We start from the raw sequence: 25240 nt of genomic DNA on the forward strand, positions 1-25240 counted from the left end.
CCCCGCCCTGCGCCTGCCACGTGCCGCTTTATCGCTCCACTTGTCGAGGTCGCGACCCCTGACCCCGCAGCCTAATCCGTGTCAACAGGGCCCCAGGTTAGAGCAACAGGCCGCGGGGGAGGGGAGGGGAACAAGCTGGTTAACCCTTGTCGTGCCCTCCCCCACTCCCTCCTCGGGGGCTCTGCCCCCCCCCGGGCCCGAGGGCCAGTGGACCTGACTCGGGGCAACCTGGGCTGCTCGGGCCAGCGGCCGGGGGGTCGAATGGGAGAAAACGGGGCAAGCTGCCTGATTCGGGGAGTGGGAGGGCCGGGTCAGCCCCCGACACCCCCTTTCTACCCACCCATCCTCCGACACCCCCTGTATCCACCCCCGACACCCCCTTCTACCGACCCATCCTCCAACACCCCCTGTATCCACCCCCGACACCCCCCTTCTACCCACCCATCCTCCGACAACCCCTGTATCCACCCCCGACACCCCCTTCTACCGACCCATCCTCCAACACCCCCTGTATCCACCCCCGACACCCCCTTCTACCCATCTGCCCTGACACCCCCTGTACCCACCCCCGACACCCCCTTCTACCCACCCATCCTCCGACACCCCCTGTATCCACCCCCGACACCCCCTTTCTACCCGTCCGCCCCCCGACACTCCCTGTATCCACCCCCGACACCCCTTCTACCCACCCATCCTCCGACACCCCCTGTATCCACCCCCGACACCCCCTTTCTACCCATCTGCCCCTGACACCCCCTGTACCCACCCCCGCAACCCCCTTTCTACCCGTCCGCCCCCCGACACCCCCTGTATCCACCCCCGACACCCCCTTTCTACCGGTCCGCCCCCCGACACCCCCTGTATCCACCCCCGACACCCCCTTTCTACCCATCTGCCCCGACACCCCTTGTACCCACCCCCGACACCCCCTTTCTACCCGTCCGCCCCCCGACACCCCCCTGTACCCACCCCCGACACCTCCTTTCTACGCATCTGCCCCCAACACCCCCCTGTACCCACCCCGACACCCCCTTCTACCTGTACCCACCCCAACACCCCCTTCTACCCACCCATCCTCTGACACCCCCTGTACCCACCCTTGACACACCCTTTCTACCCATCTGCCCCTGACACTCCCCCTGTACCCACCCCAACACCCCCTTTCTACCTGTACCCACCCCGACACCCCCCTGTATCCACCCCGACACCCCCTTCTACCCACCCATCCTCTGACACCCCCTGTATCCACCCCCGACACCCCCTTTCTACCCGTCCGCCCCCCGACACCCCCCTGTACCCACCCCCGACACCCCCTTTCTACCCATCTGCCCCCAACACCCCCCTGTACCCACCCCGACACCCCCTTCTACCTGTCCGCCCCCCGACACCCCCTTCTACTCACCCATCCTCTGACACCCCCTGTACCCACCCTTGACACACCCTTTCTACCGATCTGCCCCTGACGCCCCCCCCTGTACCCACCCCAACAACCCCTTTCTACCTGTACCCACCCCGACACCCCCCTGTATCCACCTCGACACCCCCTTCTACCCACCCATCCTCTGACACCCCGTGTCCACCCCTGACACCCCCTTTCTACCCATCCACCCCCCGACATCCCCCTGTATCCACCCCGACACCCCTTTCTACCCATCCACCCCCCGACATCCCCCTGTATCCACCCCGACACCCCTTTCTACCCACCCATCCTCCGACACCCCCCTGTATCCACCCCCGACACCCCCCTTCTACCCACCCATCCTCCGACACCCCCTGTGTCCACCCCAACACCCCCTTCTATCCATCCACATCCCAAAACCCCCCTTCTGCCAACCCACCCCTGACACACTCCCGTATCCATCCCTGACACCCCCTTCTACCCATCCGCCCCCGACACCCCCCTGTATCCACCCCTGACACCCCCCTTCTACCAACCCACCCTGACACCCCCCAGTATCCAGCCCCCGACATATCCCTGTATCCATCCCCCAACACCCGCTTCTACCCATCCACCCCTGACACTCCCCTTCTACCAACCAACCCCCGACACACCCCTGTATCCACCCCAGACACCCCCTTCTACCCATCCACTCCAGACATCTCCCTTCCACCAACCCACCCCCGACACAACCCCATATCCATCCCCCGACACACCCCTGTATCCACCCCTGACACCCCTCTTCTACCAACCCACCCCCGACACACCCCTGTATCCAGCTCCTGACACCCCCTTCTACCCATCCACCCCCCGACACCCGCCTGTATCCATCCCCCGACACCCCCCTTCTACCAACCCACCCCCGACACACCCCTGTATCCAGCTCCCGACACCCCCTTCTACCCATCCACCCCCAACACAACCCCATATCCATCCCTCGACACACCCCTGTATCCACCCCTGACACCCCCCTTCTACCAACCCACCCCAACACACCCCCGTATCCACCCCCGACACCCCCCAGTATCCAGCCCCCGACATGTCCCTGTATCCATCCCCCAACACCCGCTTCTACCCATCCACCCCTGACACTCCCCTTCTACCAACCAACCCCCGACACACCCCTGTATCCACCCCAGACACCCCCTTCTACCCATCCACTCCAGACATCTCCCTTCCACCAACCCACCCCCGACACAACCCCATATCCATCCCCCGACACACCCCTGTATCCACCCCTGACACCCCTCTTCTACCAACCCACCCCCGACACACCCCTGTATCCAGCTCCCGACACCCCCTTCTACCCATCCACCCCCTGACACCCGCCTGTATCCATCCCCCGACACCCCCCTTCTACCAACCCACCCCCGACACACCCCTGTATCCAGCTCCCGACACCCCCTTCTACCCATCCACCCCCCGACACCCGCCTGTATCCATCCCCCGACACCCCCCTTCTACCAACCCACCCCCGACACACCCCTGTATCCAGCTCCTGACACCCCCTTCTACCCATCCACCCCCGACACAACCCCATATCCATCCCTCGACACACCCCCGTATCCACCCCCGACACCCCCCAGTATCCAGCCCCCGACATGTCCCTGTATCCATCCCCCAACACCCGCTTCTACCCATCCACCCCTGACACTCCCCTTCTACCAACCCACCCCCGACACACCCCTGTATCCAGCTCCCGACACCCCCTTCTACCCATCCACCCCCTGACACCCGCCTGTATCCATCCCCCGACACCCCCCTTCTACCAACCCACCCCCGACACACCCCTGTATCCACCCCAGACACCCCCTTCTACCCATCCACCCCCGACACAACCCCATATCCATCCCTCGACACACCCCTGTATCCGCTCCCGACACCCCCCTTCTACCCATCCACCCCCGACACAACCCCATATCCATCCCTCGACACACCCCTGTATCCAGCTCCCGACACCCCCTTCTACCAGCCCACCCCCGACACACCCCTGTATCCACTCCCGACACCCCCTTCTACCCATCCACTCTCGACACACCCCTGTATCCACTCCCGACACCCCCTTCTACCCATCCACCCCCGACACCCACCTGTATCCATCCCCCGACACCCCCCTTCTACCAACCCACCCCCGACACACCCCTGTATCCAGCTCCCGACACCCCCTTCTACCCATCCACCCCCGACACAACCCCATATCCATCCCTCGACACACCCCTGTATCCAGCTCCCGACACCCCCTTCTACTCATCCACTCTCGACACACCCCTGTATCCACTCCCGACACCCCCCTTCTTCCCATCCACCCCGACACACCCCTGTATCCATCCACGACACACCCCTGTATCCATCCACGACACCCTCTTCTACCCATCCACCCCCCGACACCCGCCTGTATCCATCCCCCGACACCCCCCTTCTACCAACCCACCCCCGACACACCCCTGTATCCACCCCAACACCCTCTTTGACCCATCCACCACCGACACACCCCTGAATCTACCCCCGATACCCGCTTCTACCAACTCACCCCCGACACCCCCTGTATCCAGCTCCCGACACCCCCTTCTACCCATCTGTGGTGGAGTAGGGGCTGTCTGCGTGGGGAGTGGGAGAGCAGGGGAGGACTTTAGGAGATGGACGATGCCAGGGCCTGTAACCTGAGCTAGGTAAGGGAGGGGAAAGGTCAACACCTTTGCCGGGAAGGGGACAAAGGAAGGGAGTGGCAGGAGGGAAGCAGTTGGAGTTTGGGCTTGGGGCTGTGTGGGCAGAATTCAGGGTATCCTAGCTAGGATCCAAGCACCCTGAAAGCCCAGAAGGACTCGGTGGAGGGGTCCTGACTGTGCCTGCAAGCCCTGCTGTAACCTGTGTTCCTGTTGTCCAATAAACCTTCTGTTTTACTGGCTGGCCGAGAGTCACTGTGGGTCCCAGGAAGAGGGGTGCAGGGCCGGACTCCCCCACACTCCGTGACACCATCCACTCTCGACACACCCCTGTATCCACTCTCGACACCCCCTTCTACCCATCCACTCCCGACACACCCCTGTGTCCACTCCCGACACCCCCCTTCTTCCCATCCACCTCCGACACAACCCCATATCCATCCCTCGACACACCCCTGTATCCACCCCCGGCACCCCTCTTCTACCAACCCACCCCCGACACACCCCTGTATCCACTCCCGACACCCCCTTCTACCTATCCACTCCCGACACACCCCTGTATCCGCTCCCGACACCCCCCTTCTTCCCATCCCCCCCCGACACAACCCCATATCCATCCCTCGACACACCCCTGTATCCACCCCCGGCACCCCTCTTCTACCCATCCAATCCCGACACACCCCTGTATCCATCCATGACACCCCCTTCTACCTATCCATCCCCCGACTCCCACCTGTATCCATCCCCCGACACCCCCCTTCTACCAACCCACTCCTGACACACCCCTGTATCCACCCCAACACCCTCTTTAACCCATCCACCACCGACACACCCCTGTATCTACCCCCGATACCCGCTTCTACCAACTCACCCCTGGCACCCCCTTCTACCAAACCACTCGTGACACCCCCCTTCTACCCATCCACCCCCGACACCCCCTTCTACCTATCCACCCCAACACACCCTGTCTCCAGCCCCCGACACACCCTCTACCCATCCAGACCCCAACACCCCCCAATGATCCATCCATCCCTCACACACCCCTCTACCCATCCATCCCCCCCGCACCCCTTCTATCGATCCCTCCGTCCCCAGCCACACCCCTGTACCCGTCCATCCCCAGGTGCTGTGCATGGGGGGGGGGCTGAGACATGGAGAGGGGAGGTTGCAAAGCTGGGGACAGACCTTTGAGAGCTCCAGCAGTGTCCAGTGCTGTGCCCCCCCCCCCGTCTCTCCCACAGCGCAGTGCTGGCTGGGGGTAGCTGCTGGAATGAGTCGGGGGGGGGCAGGACAGAGAGCCCGGGGCCGACTACAAGCAGGGGGTTCTGGGCAGAGCCCAGTGGGAGCAGGGCAGGAGGCCAGAGGACTCTCTTGTTTTTGCACTTTGGGTTCTGAACCGACCCATTCCCGCCCCCCCTCCCCGAGCAGACCAGTCCCGGCCCCCCAGAGCCAAGGCTGCAGATTCCAACACAGCCCCCTCCCACAGCATGCTGCCCCCATGCCTCTGTGAGCCCTCTTCTAGAATGGGAAACTGAGGCACGGCCTTGGTCCAGGTGACAGGGTGAGTGGGAGCTGGAGAGAGTACCCAGGAGTCCTGACTCCCAGCCCCCCTGCTCTAACCACTAGACCTCACTCCTCTCCCAGAGCTGGGGAGAGAACCCAGGTGTCCTGCTCTGTGTCTGTTAGACTTGGGTGGAGGGGCCAGTTGGGCTCTGGGGACGGAGGCCGATGCGCTGTGGAAGCAGGGGGTTGCAGCATGCTGAGATCCCCAGGAGTGGAGGTGCGGGGGCAGTTTTCTCGAGGGCGTCTGCCCCGGCTGGTGGGGGGCCATGAGCTGGGTTCAGTATGAGGCACCGCGGGGTTCAGATCTGGGCTGGGCGGGGGTAACACAGCTAGAGCCCCCCAAGTCCTGTGCTGCTGAGGGGGGCAGCCTCGGGCTGTTCTGGGGCAGGGGGGAGTCCAGGCCTCCCCAGAGGACCCTGGCGTCCGGGTCGGGAAAGCGCTCCGTGCCGTGCGGGACCCAAGATAAACAATTGTCTCTTTGTTCCTTTGACCCGCTGGCCCCGAGCCAGGCGAATTCTTTGCGTATTTCCTCTGCTGAGCTCCCCCTAACTGGCCCCTTCAACCCGGCCTCCCCATAGCCAGAGAGCTGCGCTCCTGGCCGAGCCCCCCACGCCTCACCAGCACCCCCAGCACAGCCTCAGCCCAGCTGGGGGAGCCCGGGGCTGGGCTGAGAGGGGCTGCGGGTCAGGAGTGAGGGGCACCGGCAGACCTGGGGGAGCCTGGGACTGGACTAGGGGGGGCTGCGAGTCGGGAGTGAGGGGCACCGGCAGAGCTGGGGGGGGAGCCCAGGGCTGGGCCAGCAGGGGCTGTGGGGTGGGAGTGAGGGGCACCAGCAGGGCTGGGGGGGAGCCCAGGGCTGGGCTAGCAGGGGCTGCGGGTCAGGAGTGAGGGGCACTGGCAGGGCTGTGGGGGAGCCCAGGGCTGGAGTAGCAGGGGCTGTGGGGCGGGAGTGAGGGGCACCAGCAGGGCTGTGGGGGAGCCCGGGCCTGGGTCAACAGGGGCTGTGGGGCGGGAGTGAGGGGCACCGGCAGAGCTGAGGGGGGAGCCCAGGGCTGGGCTAGCAGGGGCTGCGGGGCGGGAGTGAGGGGCACCGGCAGGGCTGGGGGGGAGCCCAGGGCTGGGCCAGCAGGGGCTGTGGGGCGGGAGTGAGGGGCACCGGCAGGGCTGGGGGGGAGCCCAGGGCTGGAGTAGCAGGGGCTGTGGGGCGGGAGTGAGGGGCACCAGCAGGGCTGTGGGGGAGCCCGGGCCTGGGTCAGCAGGGGCTGTGGGTGGGGCTCTGCATGTGGGGCTCAGATGAAGCTGGGCTCTGTGGGGCTGGCTCCTGTCACCTGACCCCAGAGCTCCAAGGCTGGTGGGGGCTGGGCCGTTCCAGAGGCCGCAGAGGGAGCCCACCCACGGGTGTGGCCTAGTGTCCGGTCTGCGTCTGGAGCCAGCGGCGGGCGCTCGCCCGCTGGGCACGGCGGCACCGCAGCGTTGTTGCTGTTAGATGTTAGAGTAGCACCCACAGCTTCAACCCGGGTTGGATCCCTGTCGCTGCACAGGATGAGAGGGGAAACTGAGGCACGGCCCAGGACTCGGCCAGGGACACACAGCAGGTCAGGGACAGACCCAGGCTTAGGCCCTAGGAGTCCTGGCTCCCAGCCCAGTGCCTAAGCTCTAGACTGACAAAGCCAAAAGCTCTGCAACACACCCATTGCGGGGGGGGGGGCAATTAAGATGAGTTTTAACATGATTCTGGCTTAAGTTCCTGCTTATGGGGTGTATGTGTGGGGGGGAGGGGAGGGGAGGGGCGCTCATGGGGGGTTTCTTATTTTTCAGTGTTTTGCTGTTTGTAAAAAGCAGCAGAGGAAAAAACAAAAACCCAGCGGATGGGCCCTGCCCCGGCACCACCCAGCCCTGGGCTGCCCCCGCCCCCGGGGAGCTGGGGTCTGGTAACCCCCCGACTGTGAGCAAAGAGTGTGAAGCAGGCAGAGTCCGGGGGTGGGGGTGGAGGTGCTAGGCTGCAGGACGCCTGGGTTCAATCCCCAGCTCTGGGAGGGACGTGGGGAGAGAGCAGAGGGGGCAGCCAGGACTCCTGGGTTCTATCTCCTGCTCTGCTATTCCCTCCTGTGCGCCCTCGGTGTGGTGAGCTGGGACAGCTGGGCTCTAGTCCCAGTCCTGCCTCACCTGCTCCATGACCTCGGTCAGGTCACGTCACTGCTCTGTGCCTCAGTTTCCCCTGCTGTGAAATAGGGTTAAAAATACTGACCTCCTTAGGGAAGTGCTTACGGCTCTCCAGATGAAAACACCGAGCTAAAGGCAGGGTGTCTTACAGCAGTGCCTGGGCATCCCAGTGGTAGAGCAGCACTGCATGGTGCAGGGCACTGTACATTCTGTATTAGGTACATTATGGTAGTGCCTGGGCCCCCGTGGTGCAGGGCGCTGTACGTTCTGTATTAGGTACATTATGGTAGTGACCGGGTCTCCATGGTGCAGGGTGCTGTATGTTAGGTATTAGGTACATTACGGTAGTACCTGGGGCTCCGTGGTGCAGGGCACTGTACATTCTGTATTAGGTACATTATGGTAGTTCCCGGGGCTCTGTGGTGCAGGGTGCTGTATGTTAGGTATTAGGTACATTATGGTAGTGCCCTGGGCCCAGTGGTGCAGGGCGCTGTACATTAGGTATTAGGTACATTACGGAGTACCCAGGGCTCCGTTGGGCAGGGTGCTGTACATTAGGTATTAGGTACATTACGGTAGTACTTGGGGCCCCATGGTGCAGGGTGCTGTACGTTAGGTATTAGGTACATTATGGTAGTACCCGGGGCCCCATGGTGCAGGGCGCTGTACATTAAGTATTAGGTACATTACGGAGTACCCAGGTCTCCATGGTGCAGGGCGCTGTACGTTAGGTATTAGGTACATTACGGAGTACCCAGGTCTCCATGGTGCAGGGCACTGTACGTTAGGTATTAGGTACATTATGGAGTACCCGGGGCCCCCTGGTGCAGGGCGCTGTACGTTAGGTATTAGGTACATTACGGAGTACCCGGGTCTCCATGGTGCAGGGCGCTGTACGTTAGGTATTAGGTACATTACGGAGTATCTGCGGTCCCATGGTGCAGGGCACTGTACATTAGGTATTAGATACATTACGGAGTACCCAGGGCCCCATGGTGCAGGGCGCTGTACGTTAGGTATTAGGTACATTACGGTAGTACCCGGGGCTCCGTGGTGCAGGGCGCTGTATGTTAGGTATTGGGTACATTACAGAGTTCCCGGGGCTCTGTAGTGCATGATACTGTCTGGCTCAGGGGGGTGCAGTGTGGCATGAGTCCTTTCCGCCCCAGGGCACAGCAGCACCCACCCAGCTCCTGGGGAGGGGACTGGCTGGCTTGGGGGGACATGGAGTGGGATTTGGAGTCCTTCCCTCAGCCCCCCATCTCACAGCTGCCTGATGGTCCCCATTCCCCCCTCCCTGCCATTGCAGTTGTGTTTTCCACGGCACAAAGTGCTGTGTCCGACATCCCCCAATCTCTTGTGGGTCCCCCAGTGGCTGTGGCCCAGGATGCCCCCTCCTTCCCCCACAACCCCGAGACCCCCCACTAGCCAGTCCACGTCCAGCCCCCTCTGCCCTCAGCCTGCTCCTTGAGAGGGGCCATGGAGGAGCCGGGCTGAGACCCCCTCGAGCTCATTACACGCACCGGCCCCTGGAGGGTCAGTCGCTGCCTCGGGCAGGACCGCAGCCGGCACCCCGGGCATGGAGTGAACAGAGTGGGGGTTCCTGGGAGGGCAAAACGTTGGTTGCAGGGGAAAGTCCCCCCCCATCTGCTCCTCACTTGTGGGTCAGCCGGGCTGTGGCTGAGTTGGGAGGGAGCCCACAGATTATAACGAGAAAATTGCTTCCAGCCCCGGAGGCTGCAACTGGGGCTTAAAATTACAACCAGCCCCGCACTGCCATCTGCTCGTAAATCTGGGCCGCACGGCCTCTGGCCGGCAGCAGGAAACGCCGCCGGGAGCCGTGGGGATGGGGCCAACGCGGAGCTGGGAACTCCAGACACAGGGGGGTGCTGGCCCCCACTGGGCCGCACAGCAGAAAGGGGCGAATTCTCGGTGCCTGCAAGTGCGTAGTCCCCGCTCCCCAGAGCCAGGCGCATTCGCTGTCCTTGGCCATATGCTGAGACTGGCTCCCAGCCCCCTGCGCTAACCACTAGACCCCACTCCCCACCCAGAGCCAGGGATAGAACCCAGAAGTCCTGGTGCCCAGCCCCCGTGCTCTAACCACTAGACGCCACTCCCCTCCCAGAGCCAGGGATAGAACCCAGGAGTCCTAGTGCCCAGCCCCCCCGGCTCTAACCACTAGACCCCACTGCCCTCCCGGAGGCAGCTGATAAAACTGCCTGCTCTGGCATTGGCTTCCAGGGGGCACTTGCCTCTGTTGGCTGCGACTGAGACCCCCCAAACTTGTCTCACCCAAGAGCCACTGAACGGCCCTAACACGGGCCCTGGGCTGGGTCTCTCCCTGGTGACGTGGTGGAGAAAAGCCCTGGGGGCCTTCCCTAGCCCTGAGCTAGCCAGTCCCCGGCCTGGGGCTGGACCGGAGCTGGCTCCCCATTCAGGGGAAAGGCCCCATCTCCCGTTCTCCCGCCCCCCCCAGCTGGCCAGGGCCCCACCCCGTGTCGCACTCTGCAGCCTGCCAGCCCCTTGGCGGCGCTTCGTGCCCGAGGCTCTGGGGTCTGTTCACACTTGCTCTGTGCTCCCTGCTCTGCTCAGCGACTGCGGGCGGCTCTGCCCCGGGCACTGCGGCCCCCTCGCTGGGTTCGTCTCCTTGGAATTGGCGCGTTGATTGCTTGGCTGGCGCGGGGAGAGCTGGCTTGTGGGGAAAGGCCCCACACCTCAGCCATGGATTTACTCGGATAACGTGGCGGGGGGGCTAGTGGCCAGAGCCGGGGGCTGGGAGCCAGGACTCCTAGGTTCTCTCCCTGCTCTGGGAGGGGAGCTAGGAGCCAGGACTCCTGGGTTCTCTGCCCACTCCGGGAGGGGGGTGGGGTGCAGTGGTCAGGGCTGGGAGCCAGGTGTCCTGGGCCCGATCCGGTCGCCCTGGTGCTGGGGTGATGGCAGGCGGTGGTGGCTTTCTCCAGACTCCTGCCTGGTGTCAGGGAGAGGGTGAGGCCGCTGTTGTTCACTTAATTAAAAGCAATTTGAGTTTTCCACCCTCAGCCTGTTCTCTGGGGGCTCCGGCTCTGCCACCTGGCAGGGTGCACTGGGGGCTGAGGGGCAGGCTGGGGTGGAGTGTGGGACCCCACATTCCTGCTCCTCCATCCTAGGAGACCAGGCCTGCTGGGCTAAATGCCCCCCAGCCGGATCTGTTCCAGAGCTCACCCCACAGGGGCTTGAAAAACTGTCACGTTCAGCCAGGGGCGAGGGGGGCAAGAAACCGTTAATTCTCATTGGGCGAAATTACTCCTTTTAAATCGGGGAGGCAGGTTTGGGGATTCCTGAGAATTCAAAGGGTGGCTTATGAACTGGCTCAGTTGAACTGCACTGAATAATGGCCCCTTTTGGATTGGGGGCGGAGACTGCTAATTTTAGATGTGTGGGGGGCTTGAAACTGACATTTTTAACATGAGGGGTCTAGAAACCACTAATTTTAGGGGGGGCTAGAAACTGCTAATTTTAGACCCGGGGGGCTGGAAAGTGCTATTTTTGGACCTGTGGGGGCTGGAAATTGCTAATTTGGGGGAGGAAGGCGGAAAAGGAGCTCAGTGAGACATTTCTCGGAAAGTCGGTATGAAGATCCACCCCTCACTTCCCTCCCTGCTCCCCATGATCCCCACTGCGCTCTGCGCATCTGCTTCTCGGTCTACCTGAGTCCCTCGTGCCTTTTACTGGTTTATAAAAATAATGCTCCCTGCTTGGCTGCCTTCCCTGAGTGGTGGAGCTGGGAGCTCGTCGGCACCTGGTGGGGAGACGAGTCCCCTGTGGTTGGCAGCCTCTCCGGGCGCTTGGGTGACAGGGTTCTGCCTTCACTTCCTGTCCCAAATTGCTTGGGGAGCGTGGCTGGGCAGCTGGCAAGCAGCTACTGCCTCCCAGCCCAGAGGTGGCAGCATCTTGGTGGTGGGTGGAGCCATCCTGCTCCCCCTGTGTCTGCAGAGGCGTTTGGCAGCCTTCGTGGGGTGAGCAGGAGACCTGGGACCCAGTGCCTGGCGCAGGACAGGCTGGGCCAGAGCCCCTGTGATCCCATTTCCTTCCAGCCCAGCTGAGTGTGACCCCGAGGGGGGCTGGGAGCCAGGATTCCTGGGTTCTCTGCCTGGCTCTGGGAGGGGAGTGGTGGTTAGAGTGGGGGGCTGGGAGCCAGGACTCCAGGGTCCCATCCTTGGTGCTGAGGTGGGAGGGTGTGTCAGTGGCAGTTCGGGTGGGGTAGGAATCTGGACGCCTGGGTTCTGTTCTTAATTTTGCCACCAACCAAAGTTCAGGGGCTGAAAAGTTGCAAACCCCCCTCCCGCTGTGCCAGAGAAGGGGGTGTCCTGGCCCAGCCAGGAATCCCCCAAAGGCCCCCCCCCACTCTTCATTAACCTTCAGGGTGCTGCACCCCACCCTTGGCAGCCTGGGCCTTTACTGCAGCCCTGGGGTTGGGGCAGCCTCCGCTGCCAGTGCCCGCACCTGGCGCTAGGGGGCCCGCGCTGCAGGGAGCGGGGTGGGGGCTCAGCAGGGGACACTCTGCCCCCTGCTAGCCCAGCCCTGTGCCCCCTGCTCTGCTGGTGCCCCTCGCTCCCAACTCGCAGCCCCCTGCTCTGCTGGTGCCCCTCACTCCCGACCTGCAGCCCCCTGCTAGCCCAGCCCTGTGCCCCCTGCTCTGCTGGTGCCCCTCGCTCCCAACTCGCAGCCCCCTGCACCACTGGTGCCCCTCGCTCCCAACTCGCAGCCCCCTGCACCGCTGGTGCCCCTCACTCCTGACCCACAGCCCCCTGCACAGCTGGTGCCTCTCCCGACCTGCAGCCCCCTGCACCGCTGGTGCCCCTCACTCCTGACCCACAGCCCCCTGCACAGCTGGTGCCTCTCCCGACCTGCAGCCCCCTGCACCGCTGGTGCCCCTCACTCCCGACCTGCAGCCCCCTGCTCTGCTGGTGCCCCTCACTCCTGACCCACAGCCCCTGCTAGCCCAGCCCTGTGCCCCCTTCTCTGCTGGTGCCCCTCACTCCCAACCCTCAGCCCCCTGCTCTGCTGGTGCCCCTCACTCCCAACCCGCAGCCCCCTGCACCGCTGGTGCCCCTCACTCCCGACCCGCAGCCCCCTGCTCTGCTGGTGCCCCTCGCTCCCCGCCCGCAGCCCCCTGCTCTGCTGGTGCCCCTCACTCCCAACCCACAGCCCCCTGCACCACTGGTGCCCCTCACTCCCGACCCGCAGCCCCCTGCTCTGCTGGTGCCCCTCACTCCCGACCCGCAGCCTCCTGCTGCGCTGGTGCCCCTCACTCCTGACCCGCAGCCCCCTGCACCACTGGTGCCCCTCACTCCCGACCCGCAGCCCCCTGCTAGCCCAGCCCTGTGCCCCCTGCTCTGCTGGTGCCCCTCACTCCCAACCCGCAGCCCCCTGCTAGCCCAGCCCTGTGCCCCCTGCTCTGCTGGTGCCCCTCACTCCTGACCCGCAACCCCCTGCTCTGCTGGTGCCCTTCACACCTGACTCGCAGCCCCCTGCACCGCTGGTGCCCCTCACTCCCAATCCGCAGCCCCCTGCTAGCCCAGCCCTGTGCCCCCTGCTCTGCTGGTGCCCCTCACTCCCGACCCGCAGCCCCCTGCTCTGTTGGTGCCCCTCACTCCTGACTCGCAGCCCCCTGCACCGCTGGTGCCCCTCACTCCCAATCCGCAGCCCCCTGCACCACTGGTGCCCCTCACTCCTGACTCGCAGCCCCCTGCTCTGCTGGTGCCCCTCACTCCCAACCCGTAGCCCTCTGCTCTGCTGGTGCCCCTCACTCCTGACTCGCAGCCCCTTGCTCTGCTGGTGCCCCTCACTCCTGACTCGCAGCCCCCTGCACCACTAGTGCCCCTCACTCCCAACTCGCAGCCCCTTGCTCTGCTGGTGCCCCTCACTCCTGACTCGCAGCCCCCTGCACCACTAGTGCCCCTCACTCCCACCCCGCAGCCCCCTGCACCGCTGGTGCCCCTCACTCCCAACCCGCAGCCCCCTGCTAGCCCAGATCTGTGCCCTCTGCACTGCTGGTGCCCCTCACTCCCGACCCGCAGCCCTCTGCTAGCCCAGCCCCATGCCCTCTGCACCGCTGGTGCCCCTCACTCCCGACCCGCAGCCCCCTGCTCTGCTGGTGCCCCTCACTCCCAACCCGCAGCCCCCTGCTAGCCCAGCCCTGAGCCCCTGCTCTGCTGGTGCCCCTCACTCCTGACCCGCAGCCCCCTGCTCTGCTGGTGCCCCTCACTCCCGACCCGCAGCCCTCTGCTAGCCCAGCCCCATGCCCTCTGCACCGCTGGTGCCCCTCACTCCCGACCCGCAGCCCCCTGCTCTGCTGGTGCCCCTCACTCCCGACCTGCAGCCCCCTGCTAGCCCAGCCCTGTGCCCCCTGCGCTGCTGGTGCCCCTCACTCCCAACCCGCAGCCCCCTGCTCTGCTGGTGCCCCTCACTCCTGACCCGCAGCCCCGTGCTCTGCTGGTGCCCCTCACTCCCGACCTGCAGCCCCCTGCTAGCCCAGCCCTGTGCCCCCTGCTCTGCTGGTGCCCCTCACTCCCGACCCGCAGCCCCCTGCTCTGCTGGTGCCCCTCACTCCCGACCTGCAGCCCCCTGCTAGCCCAGCCCTGTGCCCCCTGCTCTGCTGGTGCCCCTCCTGACCCGCAGCCCCCTGCTCTGCTGGTGCCCCTCACTCCCGACCCACAGCCCCTTGCCCCGGCTAGAGAACCGAGCCCCAGGCCTGGCCGCGGCCGGCGTGGGGCCGGGGAGGTTTTGGCCGACAGGCGGGGGGAGCTGGAAGCTCGTTCCCGTCTTAACGGACTGAATCGGGAGACGCTTTGGCAGGACATCGTGTGTCGGGGGCTGGGTCAGCGACCGGGGTCCCCAGGAAGGGTCTCAGGCAGCTGGTGTGTGGGAGCGGGAGCCTGGCGGGTGCTGAGCTCCTGCCCCGAGAGCCGGGGCTGCGGCTGGCCAGACATGGGGCGGCGAGGCAGACGAGACCCCCCCGCCCAGCCCCCTATGGGACGGGACCCCCCCCACGAGACATCCCTTGCCTGGCTCTGTGCAGGACCGGACACTCCTCCGCCCAGCCCCCTGCAGGATGGGGACCCTCCCCCCGCCTCGCCCAGCCCCCTGCAGGATGGGGACCTTCCCCCCTCCTCGCCCAGCCCCCTGCAGGATGGGGACCCTCCCCCGCTTCGCCCAGCCCCCTGCAGGATGGGGACCCTCCCCCCGCCTCGCCTAGCCCCCTGCAGGATGGGGACCTTCCCCCCTCCTCGCCCAGCCCCCTGCAGGATGGGGACCCTCCCCACCCGGCCCCCTGCAGAACAAGACACCCCCCCTCTCAGCCCCCTGCAGGATGGGACACTCCCCTCCTGGCCCCCTGCAGAACGAGGCACCCTTCCCTGGCCCTGCGCAGGATGAGACACCCCCCCTCCCAGCCTCCTGCAGGATGGGACACTTCCCTCCCAGCCCCCTGCAGGATGGGACACTTCCCTCCCAGCCCCCTGCAGGATAGGTCCCGCCCGGCCCCCTGCAGGATGGGGATCCTCCCCCTGTCTCACTCAGCTCCCTGCAGGACGGGACCCCCCCCGGCCTGGCTCCCTGCAGGATTAGACACCCCTTGCTTGGCCCCCTGAAGGATGGGACCCCCCCCAGCCCCCTGTGGAATGGGACACCCCCTATGCAGCCTCTTGGATTCAGACAGGGGGCAGGAGTCCTTCCTAAGAAGAATGGCACATCGAGGGGGCTGGGAGCCACGACTCCTGGCTTCTGTACCCAGCTCAGGGGAGTGGGGTCTAGTGATTAGAGCAGGGGGGAGGGCTGGGAATCAGGACCCTGGGGCTGTATTCTTGGCTCGCTTCTGACTCAGTGGGTCTTGGGCAAACCTTTTCCCCACTCTGTGCCTCAGTTTCCCCTTTGTAGCGGGCCAGGAACATCATGCGCCCATGGAGAGCCCCTGCCTCCCCCTCTTGTGGAGTCACAGACGCAGCCCGGAAGCCCCAAGAATCAGGACTGGCCCCTCCCCCACCCCGTCAGCACCCTCTTTGTGAATCGGCCAAGCCCTGGGGGGCCAAAAGCCGTTTGGGCCCCGGCTCTGCCCACAGGGCCAGGCTGGGCCTAGTCACCTGCTGTTAGCAGTTCAGCTTCCCGGCCTGCTGGTACGGTTCCAGGCCTGGCTCGGCTCAGCTCTCTGGGCGGGTTCTAGGCCCGGGGTCCCGGTTCCGGCCCTGGCTAGGCTCTTTGGGGGGGTTCTGGCCCCGGGGCCCCGGTTCCGGCCCTGGCTAGGCTCTTTGGCCAGGTTCTGGCCCTGGGGCCCCGGTTCCGGCCCTGGCTAGGCTCTTTGGCCGGGTTCTGGCCCCGGTTCCGGGCCTGGCTCAGCTCTTTGGCCGGGTTCTGGCCCCGGTTCTGGGCCTGGCTCAGCTCTTTGGGCGGGTTCTGGCCCCGGTTCCGGCCCTGGCTAGGCTCTTTGGCTGGGTTCTGGCCCTGGTGCCCTGGTTCCGGCCCTGGCTAGGCTCTTTGGCCGGGTTCTGGCCTCGGTTCCGGCCCTGGCTAGGCTCTTTGGCCGGGTTCTGGCCCCGGTTCTGGGCCTGGCTCAGCTCTTTGGGCGGGTTCTGGCCCTGGTTCCGGCCCTGGCTAGGCTCTTTGGCTGGGTTCTGGCCCTCGTGCCCCGGTTCCGGCCCTGGCTAGGCTCTTTAGCTGGGTTCTGGCCCTGGTGCCGTGGTTCCGGCCCTGGCTAGGCTCTTTGGCTGGGTTCTGGCCCTGGGGCCCTGGCTAGGCTCTTTGGCTGGATTCTGGCCCTGGGGCCCTGGTTCCGGCCCTGGCTAGGCTCTTTGGCTGGGTTCTGGCCCTGGGGCCCTGGTTCCAGCCCTGGCTAGGCTCTTTGGCAGGGTTCTGGCCCCGGTTCCGGGCTTGGCTCAGCTCTTTGGGCGGGTTCTGGCCCTGGGGCCCCGGTTCCGGCCCTGGCTCAGCTCTTTGGGCGGGTTCTGGCCCTGGGGCCCCGGTTCCGGCCCTGGCTCAGCTCTTTGGCCAGGTTCTGGCCCCGATTCCGGCCCTGGCTAGGCTCTTTGGGCGGGTTCTGGCCCCGGTTCCGGGCTTGGCTCAGCTCTTTGGGCGGGTTCTGGCCCCGGTTCCGGCCGTGGCTCAGCTCTTTGGGCGGGTTCTGGCCCTGGGGCCCCGGTTCCGGCCCTGGCTAGGCTCTTTGGCCGGGTTCTAGCCCTGGGGCCCTGGTTTCGGGCCTGGCTCAGCTCTTTGGGCGGGTTCTGGCCCCGGTTCCGGCCCTGGCTCAGCTCTTTGGCCGGGCTCTGGCCCCGGTTCCGGCCCTGGCTCAGCTCTTTGGCCGGGTTCTGGCCCCGGTTCCGGCCCTGGCTCAGCTCTTTGGCCGGGTTCTGGCCCTGGGGCCCCTGTTCCGGCCCTGGCTAGGCTCTTTGGCCGGGTTCTAGCCCTGGGGCCCTGGTTTCGGGCCTGGCTCTGCTCTCTGGGCTGGTTCTAGCCCTGGTTTGGCTTGGTGGGGCCAGACGGGTTCTGATCCGGGGCTGGTTCTGGTCCCAGCTCCCCCCAGGCCCCCTTGGTGCGTCGCCAGCAGAAAGTAGGTCAGCGGCGGGAGCGAGTGGGCAGGAGCCGGGCCCCCCAGCGCTAATGTGGAACAGAAGGTTGGGCGCGATCCTGCGGTTACCTCGGATAACCTCCGCCAGCAGACAAAGGGCCTTTCACAGCAGCTGGCCCCCTGCCCCCGCCTCCCTCGCAGGCCGGCCCACAGCTGAGCTGGCGTAACGGCCCCTGGCACCTCCCTGGGTGGCGTTGGCCCTTCCTGGGGAAGGGGTGTAACCCCCCTGTCCCCCCCAGCTGCTCCCTGCCAGGGGCCTGTGTCACCTGGGGCAGGGGATGGGTCTGATGTCCCTTGGTGTGAAAGTGAAGGGACGGGGGGGGGGTCTCTGCCACGGTGCCACCGACAGACCCACAGCTCCCTCTGCGGGTGGTCCAGGGCTGGGAGAGCAGGGGCTGCGGGTCGGGAGTGAGGGGCACTGGCAGAGCTGTGGGGAGCAGGGGCTGCGGGTCGGGAGTGAGGGGCACCGGCAGGGCTGGGGGAGCAGGGGCTGCAGGTCGGGAGTGAGGGGCACCAGCAGGGCTGGGGGGGGCAGGGGCTGGAGGTTGGGAGTGAGGGGCACCGGCAGAGCTGGGGGGTGGGCAGGGGCTGTGAGTCGGGAGTGAGGGGCACCGGCAGAGCTGGGGGGAGCCCAGGGCTGGGGGAGCAGGGGCTGCGGGTCGGGAGTGAGGGGCACCGGCAGAGCTGGGGGGAGCAGGGGCTGCGGGTCGGGAGTGAGGGGCACCGGCAGGGCTGGGGGAGCAGGGGCTGCGGGTCGGGAGTGAGGGGCACCGGCAGGGCTGGGGGAGCAGGGGCTGCAGGTCGGGAGTGAGGGGCACCGGCAGAGCTGGGGGGAGCCCAGGGCTGGGGGAGCAGGGGCTGCGGGTCGGGAGTGAGGGGCACCGGCAGAGCTGGGGGGAGCAGGGGCTGCGGGTTGGGAGTGAGGGGCACCGGCAGGGCTGGGGGAGCAGGGGCTGCGGGTCGGGAGTGAGGGGCACCGGCAGGGCTGGGGGAGCAGGGGCTGCGGGTCGGGAGTGAGGGGCACCGGCAGAGCTGGGGGGAGCAGGGGCTGCGGGTCGGGAGTGAGGAGCACCGGCAGGGCTGGGGGAGCAGGGGCTGCGGGTCGGGAGTGAGGGGCACCGGCAGAGCTGGGGGGAGCAGGGGCTGCAGGTCGGGAGTGAGGGGCACCGGCAGGGCTGGGGGAGCAAGGGCTGCGGGTCGGGAGTGAGGGGCACCAGCAGGGCTGGGGGAGCTGGGGCTGCGGGTCGGGAGTGAGGGGCACCGGCAGAGCTGGGGGGAGCAGGGGCTGCGGGTCGGGAGTGAGGGGCACCGGCAGAGCTGGGGGGAGCAGGGGCTGCAGGTCGGGAGTAGGGGGCACCGGCAGGGCTGGGGGAGCAGGGGCTGCGGGTCGGGAGTGAGGGGCACCGGCAGGGCTGGGGGAGCAGGGGCTGCGGGTCGGGAGTGAGGGGCACTGGCAGAGCTGGGGGAGCAGGGGCTGCGGGTCGGGAGTGGGGGGCACCGGCAGGGCTGGGGGAGCAGGGGCTGCGGGTCGGGAGTGAGGGGGCACCGGCAGGGCTGGGGGAGCAGGGGCTGCGGGTCGGGAGTGAGGGGCACCGGCAGGGCTGGGGGAGCAGGGGCTGCGGGTCGGGAGTGAGGGGCACCGGCAGGGCTGGGGGAGCAGGGGCTGCGGGTCGGGAGTGAGGGGCACCGGCAGGGCTGGGGTAACAGGGGCTGCGGGTCGGGAGTGAGAGGCACCGGCAGGGCTGGGCTAGCAGGGGCTGCGGGTCGGGAGTGAGGGGCACCGGCAGGGCTGGGGGAGCAGGGGCTGCAGGTCGGGAGTGAGGGGGCACCGGCAGGGCTGGGGGAGCAGGGGCTGCGGGTCGGGAGTGAGGGGCACCGGCAGGGCTGGGGGAGCAGGGGCTGCGGGTCGGGAGTGAGGGGCACCGGCAGAGCTGGGGGAGCAGGGGCTGTGGGTCGGGAGTGAGGGGCACCGGCAGGGCTGGGGGAACAGGGGCTGCGGGTCGGGAGTGAGGGGCACCGGCAGGGCTGGGCTAGCAGGGGCTGCGGGTCGGGAGTGAGGGGCACCGGCAGGGCTGGGGGAGCAGGGGCTGCAGGTCGGGAGTGGGGGGCACCAGACAGGCTGTGGCGGGGGCGCCCAGAGGCCCAGGTGACGGGCTCCCTTGCGATTCGTTTCCCAGCCGCAGCCTTAGGAGGCGGAAGGGGCCTCCCATCTTGAGCTCACTGCGCCCCCTAGCCCTGGCCAAGGGAAGTGCAGCCCCAGTGACTGTCCTGTGGGGCTGGAGCAGGGCTGGGGGCTGGGGCCTGGGGCCCCCCTGGGGGCATGGCTGACTGGGGGCAGTGCCAGGGACACCCCCCGCCTGCCTGTGCCAGGCATAACCAGCCCTGGACCAGCCAAGACAGGAGCTTTCCCCACCCCCAGAACTGGCAAACCCCTATGGCGAGAGAGGGTGGGGCAGGGCCCAGGGAGGCTGCCTGGATATGGGCACAGGCAAGGTGCTGGCTCCCCCACCCCACCGCACTACAGCCTGACCCGGGGCAGGTCCAGCCCCTGCCCTCAGGACCCGGCAGGCGCCCGTGGGGTCGGTCGGGGCCTGGTGGGTGCCAAGGAGGCTGGTCGGGGCCTGGTTGGTGCCTCTGGGGTTGGTCAGGATCCAGCGAGCGCCAGTGGGGCTGGTCGGGGTCCGGTGGGCGCCCGTGGGGTTGGTTTGGGCCTGGCGGGCAGCACAGGGCAGGACACAGCCCCGGCCTGGGGAGCACCCGGCAGGTGGGCAGATCCAGCATGGGTCCCGGGCCCAGGGTTGGGCCCCCGGGTGGGTCTCTGCTGCCCCCAGCCTGGTCCAGGAAACGGCAGCATCTGGGGGCCAGTGCCAGACCCCTCTTGCGGGCAGCTTCCCCCATCACCCGCCTCCTCTGCTCATCCCTTCCTTATGCTACCTCGCGTGTGGGTCAGACCCCCAGGAAGACCTCCGCAGCCCCACAGAAACCTGTCTGTCCAGCCACACCCTCAGATCCCTCATCTGCCTGCCCTACACACTCTCCAACCCGACCCCCAGGTCTCCCATCTGCCTGCCCCACACACCCTCCAGCTCCACCCCCAGGCCCCTCATCCATCTGCCCCACAGCCCTCCAGCCCCACCCCCAGGCTCCCTATCCATCTGCCCCACACACCCCTCGAGCCCCATCTCCAGGCTCCCCATTCGTCTGCCCCACACACGCCTCCAGTCCCACCTCCGGACCCCACATCCATCTTTCCCCCACGCCTCTCCAGCCCCATCCCCGAAATCCCTGTCCATCTCCCCCACATACCCTCCAGCCGCATCCCTGGACCACCCGTCTGTCTGCCCCGCACACCCTCCAGCCCCAGCCCCGAACTCCCCATCCGACTTTCCCACATATCCCTCCAGCCCCAGCCCCAGACCACCCATCTGTCTGCCCCACACACCCTCCAGCCCCAGCCCCGAACTCCCCATCCGACTTTCCCACATACCCCTCCAGCCCCAGCCCCAGACCACCCGTCTGTCTGCCCCACACACCCTCCAGCCCCAGCCCCGAACTCCCCATCTGACTTTCCCACATACCCCTCCAGCCCCAGCCCCAGACCACCCGTCTGTCTGCCCCACACACCCTCCAGCCCCAGTCCCGAACTCCCCATCCGACTTTCCCACATACCCCTCCAGCCCCAGCCCCAGACCACCCGTCTGTCTGCCCCACACACCCTCCAGCCCCAGCCCCGAACTCCCCATCCGACTTTCCCACATACCCCTCCAGCCCCAGCCCCAGCCCCAGACCACCCGTCTGTCTGCCCCACACACCCTCCAGCCCCAGCCCCGAACTCCCCATCCGACTTTCCCACATACCCCTCCAGCCCCAGCCCCAGACCACCCGTCTGTCTGCCCCGCACACCCTCCAGCCCCAGCCCCGAACTCCCCATCTGACTTTCCCACATACCCCTCCAGCCCCAGCCCCAGACCACCCGTCTGTCTGCCCCACACACCCTCTGTCTGTTGCTCTCTCTTCCCCCAGCTCTTGGTTCTGTTTATTGGGTTGTTCAGTTGCCAACTTCAAAAAACTTTTGTTAAAACCAAGAGAAAGAGAAACTCGGGCTTGTTTGGGGGCCTGTGGGTGCTGTATTGTGGGGCTATACTGGGGTTTGGGGGAGCTATGAGGAGCTGTATTGGGGTGTTTGGGGGCCTGTGGGTGCTGTATTGGGGTATTTGGGGGGCTATGGGGAGCTGTATTGGGGTTGCTTAGGGGATGTATTGGGGTGTTTTGAGGGCTGTGAGGTGCTGTATTGGGGTGTTTGGGGGGTTATGGGGAGCTGTATTTGGGGGCTGTATTTGGGGTGTTTGGGGGGGCTGTATGGGGGCTGTGAGGTGCTGTATTGGGGTATTTGGGGGGCTATGGGGAGCTGTATGTAGGGTGCTTGGGGGATGTATTGGGGATTATGGGGAGCTGTATTCGGGGGCTTTATTGGAGCTCTTTGGGGGGGCTGTGAGGTGCTGTATTGGGGTGTTTGGGGGGTTATGGGGAGCTGTATTTGGGTGCTGTATTGGGGTATTTGGGGGGCTATGGGGAGCTGTATGTGGGGTGCTTGGGGGATGTATTGGGGGTTATGGGGAGCTGTATTCGGGGGCTTTATTGGAGCTCTTTGGGGGGGCTGTGAGGTGCTGTATTGGGGTGTTTGGGGGATTATGGGGAGCTGTATTTGGGTGCTGTATTGGGGTATTTGGGGGGCTATGGGGAGCTGTATGTGGGGTGCTTGGGGGATGTATTGGGGGGTTATGGGGAGCTGTATTCGGGGGCTGTGTTTCCGGGGACCAGGGCGCTGTTTGGGGCTCTGGCTGGGGGGAGGAGTGCTGGTTTTTGGAGTGCGGATTCAGCCCCTCCTCGTCCAATCCAACCTCCCACCTCTGCATGTCCCCCAGTCTGGGGGTGACCCCCAGCTCGCCCTGTGGGGGGCAGCAGTCACTTCTGTTTGTCAAGCCCAAGGAGGCAGTTCTGGGGGGTGAGTCCCATTGGCGGTGATTGTGGGGTCCTGAGAACACCAATTACCCGAACCTACCGCCGCCTCCCACAATGCACCGAGGCAGCCAGAGTTGTGAGGGGCCTGGGGTGGGTCTGCCCGTCCGTGCCCAGACACCCCCTCTAGCTAGCTGTCCCCATGTCTGTCTGTCCCTGTACAGCCCTGTCTGTCTATTCATCTATCCCCATATACATCCTCTGTCTGTCTGTCAACCCCATACCCCCCCTCTGGCTAGCTAACCTCCGCACTTCATCTGTCTGTCTATCCTCATCCACCCCTCTATCTATCTATCTATCCCTACACAGCCCCTCTATCTATCTGTCTATCCCCATCCACCCCTCTATCTATCTAACCTTACACACCCCCTCTATCTATCCCCGTCCACCCCCTCTATCTATCCCCATCCACCCCTTCTATCTATCTATCCCTACACACCCCTTCTATCTATCTATCCCCGTACACCCCCTCTATCTATCTGTCTATCTATCTATCCCCACACTCCCCCTCTATCTATCTATCTATCTATCCCTACACACCCCCTCTATCTATCTGTCTATCCTCATCCACCCCTCTATCTAACCTTACACACACCCTCTATCTATCTATCTATCCCTACACACCCCCTCTATCTATCTGTCTATCCCCATCCACCCCTCTATCTATCTAACCCTACACACCCCCTCCATCTATCCCCATCCACCCCCTCTATCTATCCCTACACACCCCCTCTATCTATCTGTCTATCCCCACCCACCCCTCTATCTATCTAACCTTACACACCCCCTCTATCTATCCCCATCCACCCCTTCTATCTATCTATCCCTACACACCCCTTCTATCTATCTATCTAACCTTACACACCCCTTCTATCTATCTATCTATCTATCTATCTATCTATCTATCTATCTATCTATCTATCTATCTATCTATCTATCTATCTATCCCCATCCACCCACTCTATCTATCTATCCCTACACACCCCCTCTATCTATCTATCTCCATCCACCCCCTCTATCTATCTAACCCTACACACTCCCTCTATCTATCCCTACACACTCCCTCTATCTATCTATCTCCATCCACCCGCTGTATCTATCTATCTGTCCCTACACACCCCCTCTATCTATCCATCCCTATACACCCCCTCTATCTATCTAACCCTACACACCCCCTCTATCTATCTCCATCCACCCCCTCTATCTATCTATCTCCATCCACCCCCTCTATCTATCCCTACACACCCCCTTTATCTGTCTATCCCTCCACACCCCCTCTATCTATCTATCTCCATCGCCCCCTCTATCTATCTATCTATCTATCTATCTATCTATCTATCTATCTATCTATCCCCATCCACCCCCTCTATCTATCTATCTATTTATCTATCTATCTATCCCTACACACCCCCTCTATCTATCTATCTATTTATCTATCTATCTATCCCTACACACTCCCTCTATCTAGCTCTCTAGCACTCTCTCCCCATACACACCATCTCTCTCTCTCCCCATATTCACTCTCTGTCTGTCAGTCTCCAGACTCGCCTCTGTCTGTCTGTCTCTCTTCCAATGGGGTGGGGGAGTCTCCCTGCCTGGCCGTCATTAACCCGCGCTGTGCCCTGGCCTCGTGCCCTAGGAACCCAGCTGGCCCTGGGAGCCCTCAGGGACAGATCTGCCTCTGCCTGTGCAGAGGGTGGCTCTGTCCCTGCCGGGCACTGGCACAGTGGTAGCCAGGTGTTGGTGGTAGCCGGGTGTTGGTGGTTGCCAGGCGTGGGCTTGGCAGTTGCCAAGTGTTGGTGGCTGCTGGGTGCTGGTGGTTGCCAGGTGTCAGCATAGTGGTTGCTGGGTGTGGGCGGTTGTCGGGCATTGGCACAGTGGTTGCCAGGCGTCAATGGCTGCTGGGAGCCAGTGGTTGCCGGGTGTTGGCGGTTGCCGGGCAGCCCTGTTGCCGTGCCGCCATCTTAGGCTGGCTGGGGCTGGCGGCGTGGCCTCTCGCTCCGGCTCTGCCGCTGCCTCTTCCCCTTCGTCAAATGGCTGCAGCAGGCACAGGCTGCTCGTAAACCCGGCTGCCAGCGGGCACCGGGCAGTGCCAAGTCTCCTCTTAAAGAGACACGCACGGCCTCCTCTCCGCTCGGGATTAGGGGCCGCCGCAGCCAGCTGGCTGGAGGAAGCCCCCCACCTGCTCACCGGGCTGGCCGGCTGCCCTCGCGCTGCCCCCACCCTGAGGGGTCCCTGGGGGCTTGGCTGTGAAGTCCCCCCGCCCCCATCCAGGGCTGCCCGCTTTCCCAGAGAAGCCTCTCAGAGTGGGACTGGGCCCCCTCCTCAAATCCAGCCCCCAGGGGGGGCCTATTCCCTGGTGTCCTCTGACCCCCCCGGCCCTCCAGAGTCGGAATCCAGCATCCTGACTCCCAGCCCCCCGGCTCTATCTCGAACCCCCCTCCCCACCTCCCGCAGCTCCCATGACGCTCCCAGAGGAGGGTCCCCCTGGCAGTGCCCTGCCGCTTGCCCTGCATGCCAGGCTCTGGCTGCCTGACCAATCCTCCGCCCAGGCCTGGTTACTGTGGGTGTTGGGGGGCACACCCTGGTGGTGGGAATGTCCAGTGCCCCGCCTCTCCCGGGCCCGTGGGTAGTGTGGTACCAGCCCCCCCCAAGGCCTGTGGGTAGTGTGGTACCAGCCCTCCTGGGCATGTGGGCAGCATGGTAGCAGCGCCCCCCAGGGCTTGTGGGCAGTGCAGTAGCAGCCCCCCTGGGCATGTGGGCAGCATGGTACCAATGCCCCCAGGGCTTGTGGGC

General features: G+C 65.1%; 1 protein-coding gene and 1 long non-coding RNA gene across 17 annotated transcripts in view; one reads left to right on the plus strand and one right to left on the minus strand.

Annotated features, from left to right (window-relative positions):
• The window catches only part of LOC127035495 (uncharacterized), a 167614-nt gene extending 143880 nt beyond the window's left edge, over positions 1 to 23734 (minus strand). For both annotated transcript variants that reach the window (XR_007769825.1, XR_007769824.1), the window contains exons 1-2: positions 23608 to 23734; positions 23426 to 23480 (exon numbers count right to left, since the gene is read on the minus strand). This is a non-coding gene — a long non-coding RNA (uncharacterized LOC127035495). The remainder of the gene's footprint in view (positions 1 to 23425; positions 23481 to 23607) is intronic.
• The window catches only part of NFIX (nuclear factor I X), a 219537-nt gene that overhangs the window by 157003 nt on the left and 37294 nt on the right, over positions 1 to 25240 (plus strand). The gene's annotated exons all lie outside the window — the stretch shown is intronic.

The sequence above is a fragment of the Gopherus flavomarginatus genome, chromosome 16 (assembly GCF_025201925.1).
Source record: "Gopherus flavomarginatus isolate rGopFla2 chromosome 16, rGopFla2.mat.asm, whole genome shotgun sequence".
In the NCBI taxonomy this organism is placed as follows: domain Eukaryota; kingdom Metazoa; phylum Chordata; order Testudines; family Testudinidae; genus Gopherus; species Gopherus flavomarginatus.